Below are 15,631 nucleotides of genomic sequence, written 5' to 3'. Positions count from 1 at the left end.
TTTTAATCTAAAATATTAAAGTCCTAATTTTCCAAGAGTCTTTTGCAATCCGGCCGTCTTGGTAGAAATTTCTTGCTGAAGAAGCATCCCTTGATGAAGAGAGGCCTCTGCAATCTCCAAAGCCGCTTGGAAGCTGCAACCATGTTCTGCACAAGAAAAGTAGCCTTGGTCTTGGTGCCTGCACCAGCTCCCAACTTGTTCTCGCTTATCCCTCAAGCTAGCTAGCTGCTCGAAGTTCCTCAATGTGTTTCTCCAATTTATCAGCAACGGTCTTTGATTCTTTATAATCAGCAACCATCATGTCCAATTTTGCCTTCGGCTTCGATAGTCAGCCAGGTTAGCTTCATGGGTAGCTTTGCAGAATTCAGAAGCACTGAATGAGGGTTTGAGATCTTCATAGCGATTGTGGAGATTGAGCACGTCTCTTGCCAAGCCAAGGGGTAAGGAACCTCAATTAGAAAGATAAAGGAAGATAGAACTGCAGAACCAGACAAAACAAAAAGGAAACTACCTCAGTGCTGGAATAGCAGCAGAGTGTTCTGCCTCCACATCATCGAAAAGAGCCAATTCTGAATTGGTAGGTTATACTCTTTGGGCCTCTTGTTGTTTCTTTGCCAACTCAATGCTCTCTACTATTATTTCAGCAGGAATCTCTTCCTACAGAAAGACAGAATGAACTCAAATAAAAAGGAATGCAAAACAAAAGTCAGGATGGTGTCAAAAAAAAGGATCTCTTGCTACAGTCTCACCTCTTCTTCTCTATCTTTTGTCTTTTCTTTCTCTCCTTTTGAAACCTCCTTCTCTTGTTCCACGGCCTTAAAAGCCTCTCGCAGCTCTTCATCGGTTCCTATGGTCTCGGTAGGAACTGCAGCTCTTCTTTCTCTTGGCTCACTAATGACCTTCTTTCTCACCTTCTTCACCTTGGAAGGGGAGGAGCTTCGGTGCACAAAGGAAATAAGTCAGAATTAAGTGCAAAACTAATCAAAAATCGTGAAATTGATAAGTCACAAATTTTACCTAGGAGATCGATCGACAAAGACTGCCTTGAGCCCGAGTGACTTCTTTTCTTTATTTTTCTGGCGCGTAAGGAGCGCCTCGGCACTAGTTTCTCCCAGTCTCATAATCATCTTGTTCATTACCAAAAGGAAGCTCGGATCCCGAGCATGATAATAGATGTAACTGCACAAAAGAAGAAAGGGTTAGCAGACAGCCCAGTAAAACAGGCTTAATAGTATAATTCGAAGGCTCACCAACTACTTCCCCAGTCTGGACGCTTTGTCTCCCAAGATTGCTTGTCATGGAGGGGTCTGAGATAAACAAGTAGAATAGAATCAAGACACATTTCAGAGTGTAGAAATCCAAAAAATAAGGAGCAGAATTGACAATTTTATCTTCAATCACTTGAGCATTGATGCTTTTGACCAGATTGCACTATGAATTTCCTGGCTTCTACTTCGCCAGGGATAGTCCCAACATCCCGTTTTCAAACAAAGTCTTCACAGTAATCGGCATCCGCACACCAAGAAATGAGCTTCCCACTGTGCATCAAACTCGCCAGAATCTGCAAGAATTAGGCTCAGAAGATGGATAGAGGTGTTCACACTGTTGTTGATCTTGTTTATGAACACTGCAGTCCTTGTGCACATCCAGTCATCCAATCCTCCACAGTAGCACAGTTGCAGCTTCGTAAGACTTGAGAGGATAAATGGGACAGCCAAGTTGCACGGCATGGTTGGGGTGATAGACCTCTGCTCCCAAATGGTAATTAGGAGGCTTGCCCTCACCGAAAGGCATATCCCGGGTAGCCACACTCGTAAACTTTTTCTGAAATCAGTTCTTGCTTCTTCTTCTTCTAGCTCTGCTCAAAGAGTCTGTGGTCCAGTTGGAACCAAGGGTATGTTCTTCTAAGCACCACTTGCCACTGAACAGAGACCTCTTGGTGCAAGGCCTAAAGAACATGACATACTCTTCAATTGAGCACTTAAGCACTTCGCGACATCAAAAAGCCGCCATAACCGGTCTTCAAGCATAATGATGTCTAAAAATCTCGCCTGGAAAATAGACTGCAGCCATCTGGATCATCCGTAGTCGCTAGGTGCGTAGATATTCATGGACTCTCCAAAGTGGCGCTGTGAAGGTTCTTGTACAGGTTAGCGAATTGTGGGGCCAAGTCCCACGTCAGCATGATTATGCAAGGCCTCTGCCAGTGCAGTATTCCAGTAGAATCTGCCAAGAGCGGTTAGGAAAGACAAACCTATTTAACCAATACAGCAGGAATAACATGTGTTGCTTGATCCTTATCCTTCTCGTCTGAACTTCTTCAAGAAATTAGAGAAGGAACAATTCTGTTAATCATGGCAGTAGAGATGGTGGAGGAGTTGGCCAACCTCTCTCGATTTTCCCTCGATTTTTCCCTCCCATGGGGCCTGAACCCAAATATTTGAGCCAGATCCAGCAGAGTTGGAGTCATGGGGCCGAGATGGAAGTCGAATGTGTTGCTTTGGCGAAATTCCAAAAATAGCAGATTCTCGTCTCTGCATCAATTCTTAGGCGAAGGATGGCGTCATAAACCCCAGCCTTTTTCTAATAAGCTCCATGCCTCAGGAGAAGTCTATGAATCCAATTAGACCAGCTCACTGCACTGTTCCTCACTTCACTTGAAGGATAGGAACGACTCAGTTTCTTACTCACCCAGGTATGAGAAGATAGAGCCATGGAACTTTGAAAGCACAGAGGAGCCTCAGCATCATCCTTGGGCAAGGGCGCTATTTCTCCCAGCACGGAGCCAAACCAGTGAGGACCCAAGACAAGGGTGTTCTTGAACAGATGAAGAACGTTTTCATCCAGATTCTTCCGCACATATGAGTGAAGTCTGCTACAAACCTCAATCGCATGTTGATCAACCCAATCTCTGGTGAGATAGGCAGGAGTTTTTGGAGAAGACATCTTTCTTTCCCTCCTTCGAAATCAAAAGAACAAAGGGGGAATTAAAAGGAACGAAGTCAAAAGAACAGAGGGTTTCAAAAGGAATAGAAGCTAAGACAGAGTTAGGGTTCGATGAAACAGTAAGGAGGATTCGACAAAGCTTTATAAACTGGGTAGAAAGAACGTGGGAAAGGAAGAACGAAGGAGTTTTGATTCAAATTTAATTAGCCATTAGAACTCATTTCCCCACGAAGCCTAAATTGAAAAGACGGACGTGCGCTCGTGCAACGGTAGGAAATGGCCCGCATCATTGATTGGCCAATCATTAAGTTTGAAACCGTTTTAAAACGGTTCAGACTTAAGGGGGCATTGTTTGGGCCAAAAGCAAATACACGCCGACCCACTTCTCAAAAGCCCACAAAACAAAAGGAATAGAAAAATGGGCTTCAAATATCAGAACATGAGTAATCCCAACCCACATCTTTTTCAGAAAATGGCAGAAAAGTAAAAAAATGCCAAGTCAAATGGCGATTATAAATCAGATTGGGCCTAGTCTATAAAATCTACCATTTCTCTCAAAAGGCCCAGGGACAAATCGACAGCTCTTTTCTGAAATAAACTTTGAAAAGTCAACAATTTCAACTAAATTGATAAAAAGTTGACAAAAGCAGGCAACTAGGAAGAGACTTCTCTAAAACTCTGCCACCAAAAGATCAAAAATCCCTGTATATATATATTCATAGATATTTTCTGCTCCTAAGAAAGGCAATATTTTCAAGAGACACTGTCTATTCCTCACCCAAATTCACAATCGTTTGTTTAGAAATTAGTAACTTGGGGCGCAAGTCGTCTATTTTCAAGAAATCTGCTAGAATTGTTATTGCTAGCAGTGGCACTCTTGCACACCAAAGAAAGTTGACTTGTTGGTCAGTCAATGGTTTTCAAGGTCATGGGGAACTTTACCCTTCTATCACAAGAACAAACACAAAACGGGTGAACAAACACGTGCGTAAAGTAAAGGTGCTTGAATTTAAATATAATTGAAAGACAAGTGCGGAAAGTAAAGTGCGTAAAATAAATATTTAAAGACGAGTACGTAAAATAAAGAATGTAAAGACAAGTGCATAATTTAAAGTGCGTGAAATAAAGAATTTAAAGACGAGTGCGTATTGTAAATTGCGTAAATTAAATAATTGAAATGCGAGTGCGTAAAGTCAAGGGCTTAAAGTCAACTAGATTACGAAGAACAATAAATAAACATGAATTGAAGTTATTGTAATTAAAATAGAATTGAAAAACAAGAACAAGAATGTAAAGGCATAATTGAAATCTACAGAAACTAGAACGGGAAAAATAAGAACTAGGCTATGGCTACATTATGCTACTCCTATGATAGAAATTGAAGAAAATGTAAAATGACAAGTTGTGTGTTGTGTCGGGCCTTTCTCTCTGTAGGGGCTTTTTTCTTCCGACAGCTGTAAATGGGCTGGGCTGCCATAAAGGGCAGATTGATGAAATTGTCCCCTTTGTCTGAGTTTGAAAATCAAGACCCAAAATGCTTCGAAAGGGCAGTAGAGCCTTAGGAAGCATCTTGGTTATCTTCACCAACCAAAACAACAGCAACTTACAGATAAATTCTTGGCTTGGCATGAGAAGCTTGTGGCATGTGAGCAAAATTGTCATGAGTTTAGCACTGAAGAGAAAACTAAGTGTTCTTAGGGGAAAGATGGGGTATTAAGGTTGGAGAGAAAGGATTTTACAGAGAGGTTTGGTTGAGCATGAGGAAAAATAGAGAAAAAGGTGGCTTGAGTGTTTTTCCAGGCTTGACAGAGACTCATCAAGTGTCAGAACAGTTTCCCAAGAAGGAAAACTAAGGGAAAAGGATGAGCTAAGCACGAAATTGCTGGGTTTTAGGAGTAAGAGAGGGAGCTTGCTCTCTGATGTGATTGATGCTTGTTGGGTAGAAGAGGCCCCCTTTTATAGCCGTTAGAAGCTAACATTTTCCAAGAAACCCTAATGGTTTCTATCCAATTTGGCTAAGTCTTTCCCTTCATTTCTCCCCTCATCTCTTTAATCATCCTTTTTTGGTGAAATCCACTCTACCCATTTGCACAAAATCAGGGATTTTTGGGAGCTCAAGGCCCCCTTTCCCGCGGCTGTTTCAGACTCCTATTTTCAGCCATCTTTCTTCCTTCTTTCTCCCCTCTTCCAAGGCTAGGTCTGATGAGGGAAATAAATAGGTATCCATGCTGGTTCAAAGGGTGATCTGGGCTCTAATATCCCTTGGTCATTTGGAAGTTTTTGCATGAAACTTGCTCCTCCCATGTGCTGGAGCTTCTCAGTAGCTTTTCAGACTTTCCTTCGTGGCTTTATTCTCTAGCCAAGTGCTGGAGCTTTGCAACTCTTCTATTGTAATTGTATGGGCCAAGTTGATTTATTGAGTAAGTGGGCTTTCTTTATCAAATGTTCGGGCTTTTTGGTTGAGTCAATAGGCTATTTTGGTTGGGCTATTTTTCTTTGGAGTGATGGGCTATTCTTTTCTCTCTTGTGCTTACCCACATGTTTGGGCCTATGAAATGGGCTTGAGTCCCGAGGCTCCCAAGCAACCCGGGACTTCCATTTCTCAGCCCATCAATGGGCCTCATGAAAACTTATTACCATCCATACCACAACCCACTCAAGCAAGCCCTAGGCATCTTGCGTGGCTTGGGCCCACTTAAGCTTGTAGCATGGCATGATGCTTATTTGCTTGGCGTGGCATGTGTGCAAAGCGTATATAACAAACTTTCGCGTGCCCAAATCGGTTCTTGATAAGGTATCGCATTGGGCCTAGAATTTATTTGGGCCGAACTGTGGATTTTTTGGGCCTCAACACTCTCTTCCATAAGCTTGGTATTTATAGGGGCTTTGGTGCGTCTCAATTTGGTCGGTCGTCAATTGGCTTTCAAGTCAATCATAATTGCTCCAGATTATCTTCAATCCCTTGTCTCATGCGTGTGATTTAATGTGAATAATAATGTTTGATTTGATTTTCCTTCCATCTTGAGCTCTCCCAACAATAACTTTAGTTGACCATCAAGCTGACATAATTCCTTCTATATTTGAACTGTAACCTATGATAAAATCCTCCTACGAATTATCTCTCTCCTTATTTAAGCATTGGTTAATTTTATGTATTTGGCCGATTTTAGTCTTTCGACCGTATCTACATTTTGGCCGCTTTCAGTCTTTCGATCGTATCTACACTTTCGGCCACATATAGGCTTTCAACCACTTTTATGCTCCCGGCCATATTGATATGTTCGGCCAGATTGGGGTATTCCACCACATTTAGATATTCTGCTACATTTATGATTTTGGGCTTCTATCCGGCTTTATTGATTAGGCCCACCGAAATACAACTTGGACTCACTATTAGTTTAATTATCAGATCTCAGGCCTGACCCGGTCACATTTCAACCATGCCCAAACAATTTGCTTTTTTGGTGTTTACACTGACATAATTTTCTCTCAAATAGAACTCACTAACACTCAGATTTCACACTCTCTCTTCTTTCCTCTTACTCTTCCTTTCTTTCCACTCTTCTCCATTGGTGTGTTTTGCTAAGCAATGGGAAGCCTATTTATGGGCAAATTGGATGGCTTCCAACATCATCATTAAGCTTTTTAATATTATTTCCTTTTTTTTATGTGGGCTCCACCACTTTCTTTACAACACTCTCCCTTGGAGACCATAATGTATGTAATATGCCTCGTTAAAAACCTTACTAAAACCCAGTGGGACAAAAACTAGTCGAAGGGAAATAGAATACGTAACCATGTGTAACATAAAATTCTGTGTATATTGACATGCATGCGACATTGTCTTGTTAAAACCTTGCTAGGAAAAACCCAGTGGGATAAAACTTGAATGAAGGAAAAAGAATACAGTGTGTGAAGATCTTTATTGACAGCATACTCCCCCTGATGCTTGGCAAAATATCTTTTAAGTCATATTGTTGATCATCTTTCTGAATGTCATTGTTGACACTGCTTCTGTGAGTCAACCTTGTAATATTGTTGGATGCTCCCCTTGAAGAATATCTGCTCCTGATATCTTCATGACTATCTTTCTAGAGGGAAGATCTTTCGAATTAAGTGAATCACATAGCCATCAACAATTCATGTAGTTGAGTAAGCAAATATATTCCCAGTGAGCTATTTCTATGTAAATCATAGAAATTTCCAAAGTCCGCGAATCAAACAAAACCTAGGCTATTTGTAAGTTTACTTGAAAAGAATATGCCCGTATTTTGGGGTGATGGAGCTGAACACTATCTGAAAAATATAATGTCCGGTCCAGTATACTTCTAGAAAATCATTTAAGTGCCTAACGAATAATTCACATAAAAATGCGTCAATACTTTCTTAGTATAAGCAAGAATCTTGGTGGCATAATGCTCAATCTTCAGGCCGAGAAAAATATTTCTTGAACTCTTCAGGAGTTTTGACCAAGTATTAATTCTTCAGGAGTTTTGATCAATTATCAACAATTCAGGAGTTGTAATGTGTTGTAACCATATGATAATTAGTGTACTCATTGAGGCAATTTATACATATTAGTATTGAGTACAAAATTTGTGCTTCAGGCACATGTCCTTTACAGACTTGCTTGTTGCAATTTCAATCGTTCATGGATTCAAGGGATCACACTTTATGACACATTATATAGCTCTAACCCAGTTATTTATACATCTTTAGAAAATCGCTTTTGGCGATGTGCTCCTAGCATTTAATAACCCTTAAAGATAACATGTTGGTCTCTGTAAATATGCAATAAGAAGGCACGATGGCATATGTAAACCAACATTTCTTGTTTCTACCAGAAACATTGTGTCATACAAAGTGAGTATATTCCTCTTCATTCTAACACTCATGCGTAACCTTCAGGGTTAACATCTCTTTAGGGTTCGTACTATGGGTTTGTTCCTTTACATTCATTCTAATCTGTAATGGAATTGCCTCTTTCCATTTTTGGCCAATGATATTGTCAACATTTAATAATAGAACGGGTTGCAATCAACACAGCCCACTAATGATTTGAGTAGCTACTCCAAAACAAAAAATTATCATTCATCAATTCGTGATCCCACCATTCTCATATGCATGCGCATGCATCAATTATAAACATTTCTTTGTTTTCGGGTACCCAGGCCACTTCAGGGGCTTTTATCGTCTCTTTCTAGATAGACATCTCTTGTAGGATAAATTATGTGAGAATGTGGATCTTAACCTCCAATGGAGCGTTATTTTATAGTAAGGCGTGGATAATCTCCATTCAGGAAGTTGGAACATTTAGAACCCATATATCTGTCATGCTGTAGGCATGCCATAGATTAATACATACATGTCAATTAATACTCCTTTTGGGACTTTAAACCATATAATTTGCTGCGCATTAGGCATGCACCGTATTAATATTGATATCTTAATGGATTGTCCTTCCGGAACTTCAATCCATATCATTTGCTATGCAACAGGCGTGCATCATATTGATCACTGCTATACCCATGTTCTGTTCTTATGGGACTTTAATCTATACAGTGTATTATCAATGTATTCAACTTGCAAGTCAATGTATTATCAATGTATCAATGTATTATCAATGTATTATCAACGTATTAATATTAATAATTTATGAATACATTCCAGAATGATACAAGTCGTTCTTCCGGAATGGTCATAATACAAGTCGTTCTTCTGGAATGATCTATAATGCAAGTCATTCTTCTAGAATGGTCCTTTGCATGGCATCCTTATTGAACGGCCTTATCTCCCCATTTGGTTACCTTTAAGGATGTCGTAAAAAATATCAAAATATGAGTACAAGCATGAAATAACCCAAGTATTGCTTACATCCTTAGGTGAGAGAAACTTTGCTTAAATATCATTCAAGCTCGTATCGGCTCAGCAAATACAATGTAATGCTTGATGATCTAGTTATATCTTATAAGAGCAAAAATCATAATTCTTCTATCTTTGTAAAAAAATAATAAAAAAACCCTCATTGTTAGGTTCACTACATGGATTTGTTCTTCATATGTTCGTTTGAAGAAACAAAATCCTTTATGAGCAGAGAGTTGTAAAAAGAAAGAAAAGATACAAAGAATTGTGATATTGATTGCAAGGTAGGTAAGAAATCAGGGAAGGAAACTAGTGAGGTAACAAACAACAAACTCTCACTTCTCCTAGCTTAGAAAAACTTCGGGAGATTAGAGCTTGTGGTTGTCCTTACAGTTCCCTAATCTAGCTGAAACGTGATCAGGATAGTCTCGCTTCCTGAATGGATGATCAAAGATAGTCTTGCTTCTCAAGCACATCGAGTGCTCATTGATAGGAAAAATAAGTGGATATTGCATCACTAGATATGAAGAAAGCTGGAGAAAATTGGATGTATTCTGCAAAGAAAATTTCGTTAGTAACATATTTATATACAAATTAGAGGAACAGTTTGATCCAGTGAATCTCAAATTAACTATGGAAATTTGTGTGGTTCTCAAGATGCTTCTTAAAAAGTAACTTCATGAAATCCGCAAAGAAAGATTGGCTTTGACGAAAATAGTCCTTAAGAACCCTTAAAGTGTTGACAGACATTAATAGAGGCCGTGTGAAGTTTTAGAATCTGGAAAAGGAAAAGGGAATATGGGGATCCGAAAAAATATTGAGATCCTGGAAACAAGGCCTGATTTGAGTAACTGCGTTTCAACTCTACTTCATTCCATTTTCTAAAAATTCATATTTTCTAAGACTTTCCTCGAAACCCTTTTAAAATGGCTTCCTCTTCTTCTCCTCCCAAACATCTCGATTTAAATGTTTCTCCCAAAACTACTCATGATGCCAAAATTTGGCGTCCATCCTTTGTATCTCAAAATCGTCATCTAACGATTAATGATTCTGTGATGATAAATGATACGACTGTTGTCATAGTAGCTACGAATTTCCTTACTCCTATGGATGAAATACTGTTAATAGGAAGGTTTGAAGAAGAGGCTATTGATGACCCAATGGCTTTTAGCATTCAGAGTGTTGCTTCTGTTTCTAACATGGCTGATCGTTTGTATGCCAGAGCAAATGAGATTCAGGAGTTGAACACTGAAAATTTGTCTCTTCAGAGAATGCTTCATGAGTCTCAACAAGAGGTTGAGAAACTTAAAGAGGAAAATAAGGCCTTGTTCAAACTGGTGAGTTCATACTCCATTGATACTCGGACAAGGCTTGACATGCTGTAGATTTCCAATGAAAAGATTATGGGAGACCACGAGAGGCTCATGGCTAAGCTTAAGAGGTGTCATCCTCTTCCTTCAGAGGCTTCCATAACATAATGGAATTTTATAGATTTTACTGAGCCTGCTCTTTCCTTGCAGGTGAAAATAATCTATATGTTATATGCTCCTTTCATGTTATAATAATTGGGTAAATTCTTAAACTTGCACCTGTGGTTTTTACGTCTTTTCAAAACAACAATTTGGAACCTTGTGCCTTATAGGTTCACATAACCACGTCAAATTTCTCAAATTACATATTTCAATGCATGTGAGTCCGGAACTTCTGGCTCGGGTTAAACACGACTTCAGAATTTATTTGCCTTTTTCAAATGGGCATGAAATATAAATTGAGTAAAAGCCATGATAATATTGCAATATAGTAGTGAAGAGCATACTACTATATACCCAATACTTCAGGTTTGGGATCTCTCATACACTTCAGGTTCTAAATATTGTCAGATTTTAAACTTCAGGCCAAAATCTCATATTTTCATGGTATTGTCCATGTTTGGAGGAGATTCTGGCTTCTCATTTAATTGCTCATTCATAAGTTTAAGAAACTGCAGGTTCCCTTTTATATATAGTGACGGTTTACCCAAAATGGTTAATATTTAGGGAAATAAGGCTTCATGCCACCAGTTTTTTAATTTTAACTGGAAATACCACTTTTTCCCACATAATTGTCCATGTTTTGAGGAGATTTTGGCTTCTCATTTAATTGCTCATCTATGAGTTTAAGGAACTGTAGGTACCCTTTTGTATATAGTGACGGTTTACCCAAAATGGCTAATATTTAGGGAAATAGCGCTTCATGACACCAGTTTTTTAATTTTCAATGGAAATACCACTTTTCCCACAAATTTTGCAAATATCACCTATAAATATATATTTATTGTCCGCTTATTGCACATATAACACTTTTTCTGAAATTTAATTTTCTCTCTCAGCTCTCTCTTGGCTTTGTCTCTCTCTGTCGCTCAGCTCTCACTCTTTCTTCGCTCTGTTGCTTAGCTCTCACTCTCGCTTCACTCTTTCTCTGTCACTATGCTCTCGTTCTCTCTTACGTAGCTCTCTCTCTCTCTCTCTCTCTCTCTCTCTCGTGCTCTCTATCTCTCTGATGCAGTGCTCTTCCTCGCCCAGTGGTGTTTGTTCTTCGAAGCTCAACTCCATTGTTCACCTCCAAAAGGTATTGTTCATCGTCATTTTCTTAGGGTTTAGGGGTTTCTCTGAAGTTGGTTTAGGATTTATGGGTTTCTATGAAATTGGTTTAGGGGTTTCTTCAAAATTGGTTTAGGGTTTAGGGGTTTTTCTGAAATTGTCTGATTCTGATGATTCCGTGTTTGAAATAGTGAATGGGTTTGTTCTTTGTGGATAGATTCTTGCATTTGATTTGGGATTCGCTTTACTGCTGTTGTTTTGTTGTTGTTATTAATGTTGTATTGCTGTTTTTTTGTTGTTGTATTGTGATTTTAGTGGTGTTGTATTGGCATTGTAGTGCAGTTGTATTGCTAGTTTATTGTGGTTTTATTTCCATTCCATTATGGTTTTAATGGTTTTGGCGATTTATTGCTAGTTTCTGTGTTTCTTTGTTGTTTTGTTTCATCTAAAGAAAGAAAATTGTAGGTGTTCATTTATAGTCTCTACATTAGCCACCTAAATCTTTATAGTTTGTTTTGCAATTGCAGTAGCTTTTTGATGTCTGTAGTTTGTACATAAATATCCATTTATTCTGCTATGCAGACAGAGTCCATAAATTTTCTTTCGATGTTCCATCTATACTGTATTTCATTTGTTCTCTTTTTATGACATACATGTATATCGGTATGGTGATGAGTACATTGTAGGAAGCATTGATGTTGTTGGGCTAGTTCTTCTAGCCTTTGCTCTTAAACCGTGTATGAAGTTGATCCTTGGGGCATGAAATCACTTTGACAGTTGGGTGGTGTTTGGTTTATGGATGGAATGTAATCCTTATTTAGTAAAATGGAATGTAGATAAGAGTGGAGTGTGGAGAGAGTTTGAGAGTAGATAAGAAATTAAAATTAGGTTAAAAATGAAATTGGTATTATTTCACATTTCAAGGGATTGACAGTTGATGGGAATGGTCATTTCATTCCACAGTTTAATCCAATAAAGCAGACATTGTCTTATACATGGCATTATAAATGAAAGTGGTGTATCAAATGGGATTTGTGGCATTTTCTAGGAAGCCTTGTGGAGAGAAAATATAAGAGAAGGAAGCCTTGTGGAGAGAAAATATAAGAGAAGGAAATGGGAAAATATAAAAGCAACACTTGTGGAGAGAAAATATAAGAGAAGGAAGCCTTGTGGAGAGAAAATATAAGAGAAGGAAATGGGAAAATATAAAAGCAACACTTGTGGAGAGAAAATATAAGCCTTGAAGGTCCAATGAATTCATTTTTTTTGTCATGGGACAGGTTGGTGAACATACATGCATTGCATAACAGGTTCTATTGCTCCTCTATTGTACTTTTATCATTGATATATCTCGTTCCTATTGCCTCTATCTACCTCTGTATCGTGTTTTTATTGCTTTGTTATTGTGTATATTTCAACGGCCTAAAATTATTTGTATAATGTTGGTGTGCAGGAAAATATGGTTTCTAAAGTAAAGTTGATGATTGATGAGGATGCAAAGTTCAAGGGAAAGGCATTGTCCCTTTCCCATACAAAGACCGCCATCGGTACAATTAAGGAGAAATTGAGTCTGCAACAGTTACAAAGGTTCCAAGACAGTTGTTTTGGTCATCTATTACTGATTGAAGACCTTAAGTGGACTGCACAAATTGTCCATGGGTTGTTGTTGAGGAAGGCTAAATTCGAAGACAGTTTCCTAGGTGGACGAGATAAAATTCATTGTTGGCAATAAGGTGATACAATTCACAGCGCAATTTGCGTCATCAAGGGGCTAAGCTTCGGAAACCTTCCTTTCATTCCGATTGCAACTAACGAAAACTTCTCGTTGCAAAAGAAAAACTTCTGCAACAATAAAATTGTCACCCTTTCCAAACTAGAAAAAGCCTTCATCGGCTGCACTGATGAGGAGGATGTCTTAAAGCATGGATTTCTATATTTTGTTGTTTTTGTGCTGTTGGGTAGTGAAAAACATGTCAACATTGACATGCATTATTTGAAATTGTTGGAAGACCTTGAAGAGTTTCAAAAGTATCCATGGGGGGATGTTTCATACGCGAAGACAAATGCCTCACTTGTGAGGGCACTTTGTGCAGATTACCATCGAGTAAAAGTGTCCTAAAAAACTACAAAAACCAAAAAATCTAAAAAGAAATCAAAGACAATGGCAAGTGGTAGACCAATAGAGTACCACATAAAAGGTTTGGGCTTTTGAGGTGTTTCCAGCGTTGGCTACACTGCATTTTTTTTTTTTTTTTTTTGCATGAAGAGAATGGCCACATCCCTGGTAGACTATAATGGATGAGCAATACTTTGGCTCGTTTTCACGAGCTAATGAGCCAAGTATTCGAAAACTATGGGGTTAGTTATGTTCATAATGATTATGTTACGCATGTGAAAAAATAATAAGTTTACTGATATGTATTTTGTATGTATAAATTGTAGGTTGATGTGCAATAGCCCTATTGGACTTGGGGTGACAATGATGAAAACATTGAAGAAATTGTTGAATTGTTTGCCGATGAGGCCAAAGAAAATACTAGCACTTCTGTTGAAGAAAAAGATGACGAAGTTGACGAAACATCTACCCTTCCCTCGTCTTCTAAGGTAAGCATGACCTTTTCGCAATGTATAGGTCATAATAAAATTAATGACACTACTGTATAATCAGTATATAGGCAATACGATAGCAAAACAATAGCAATATTTGGGTTATATTTTGTAAGTATTGTAACAGTTACATTATAACTGTATGCAAGATAAACTCTCGTCAATTGAGTTACGCACTTTGAAGCGTGAGTTTCAAACCACAAAGGATGAGTTGGCAAAAGTAGCCAGTTCAAATCGAGCGCTTAGAAAAAGAGTGCGTGACTTGGAAGAGATGGTACAGAAGGAATCTTTGAAACATGAGAAAGAGTGTCAACAAAATAAAAAGTGTGAAGAGGATTTCAACAAGACCCTCGCTTCAATGGAACACTATTTTAAGCTGGAGATAAAGGAGTTGAAAAAACGAAATGGTGGGTTGAATGAACGTGATGAAGGACATGACGAAGTCGATAGTCCTCATATCAATGAAGGAGGCAACAATGACATGTCGCCCTTACATGAATATATTACTCCAACTACAGAATCGGTAGAAATGGAAGCACCAGTCCCCCGTGATGGAGCCCAAACCTTCACAGCCATGGATGTCCAAAAGGTAGAAATGGGCACTTCAGTTCTTGACAAACAAGTGCAGCAAGAAGCTGAGTAGCCAAAAGCTGAGAAGATTCCTACTCCGAATGATGTGGACGGGTGCAGAGTAATCTGCTAAAAACTGTTACCTTTGTTAGAGGATTGGAAAAAGAACGACATTAAGGCATTGGGAGGTCAGATGAATCCTCCCATCATAACCAATGTTAAGGTGGCTTGTGATGAAGTGATTAAGGAAGGTAGTGACACTATTGAAAAACAAGAACCAAAAGGTAAAGGGTTCGAAAAAAAGAAGACGATTACTGTTTCGAATGAGGAGGCAACCCCGCCATATTTTTATCCAACAAAGTGTCCATTGACGATGTCAAGGCAATAATGTAGTTTTGCACTACTTAGAAAACTGATTTAAGGTTAGGATTTTTAACCTTGGAAATCCAATATTCATATTGTTATAGTATGCAGTGGTCTACTAATACGGAAAAGACAACTCTCTCATCCTTTGGTGTTTGGAACCGACTGGACAACTGCAAATTATTGTTTGCAGGTAAAAATGGGAACATCTTAAATTCACTTCTTCGGTTGTATTGGTTTCGTCATTACGTAATGTGCCTTAAATTCAATGTTTGCAGCAATTTTTAGAGCCGGTAAAACCGCCTACAAAGAAATGAGTATCGAAGAAAGCAGCTACTCCAAATACCGTTGACCTTCCACCTTGTGCACGGTACATGGCAACATTGGTATGCGCAAACATGGATCAAAGTCCAGAAGGTGTATTTCTTGTATAATCTTCAAATGTGCCATTGGGTTGCAATAGAAATCAACTTCATGAGACATATTGTGATTGTGTATGACTCCTATATTGCTTTTACCTCAATTTCCAAGCTGGGCAAATATCTTGAGCCTATTAGCAATACTCTGGCACAGGTGTTGTACGATATGCGGTTTTATGACACTTCTAAGGTTGAAGAGGTGAAGCAAAAGGGGATGAAGATGTCTAAGTTTACGCCATTCACAATTTGCAACATTGGAGATGTGCCGCAACAATGTGATGGGTA

This window comes from Prunus mume, linkage group LG2 (genome assembly GCF_029339155.1).
Source record: "Prunus mume cultivar Tortuosa linkage group LG2, ASM2933915v1, whole genome shotgun sequence".
In the NCBI taxonomy this organism is placed as follows: Eukaryota; Viridiplantae; Streptophyta; class Magnoliopsida; order Rosales; family Rosaceae; genus Prunus; species Prunus mume.
This window is presented reverse-complemented; position numbering follows the sequence as displayed.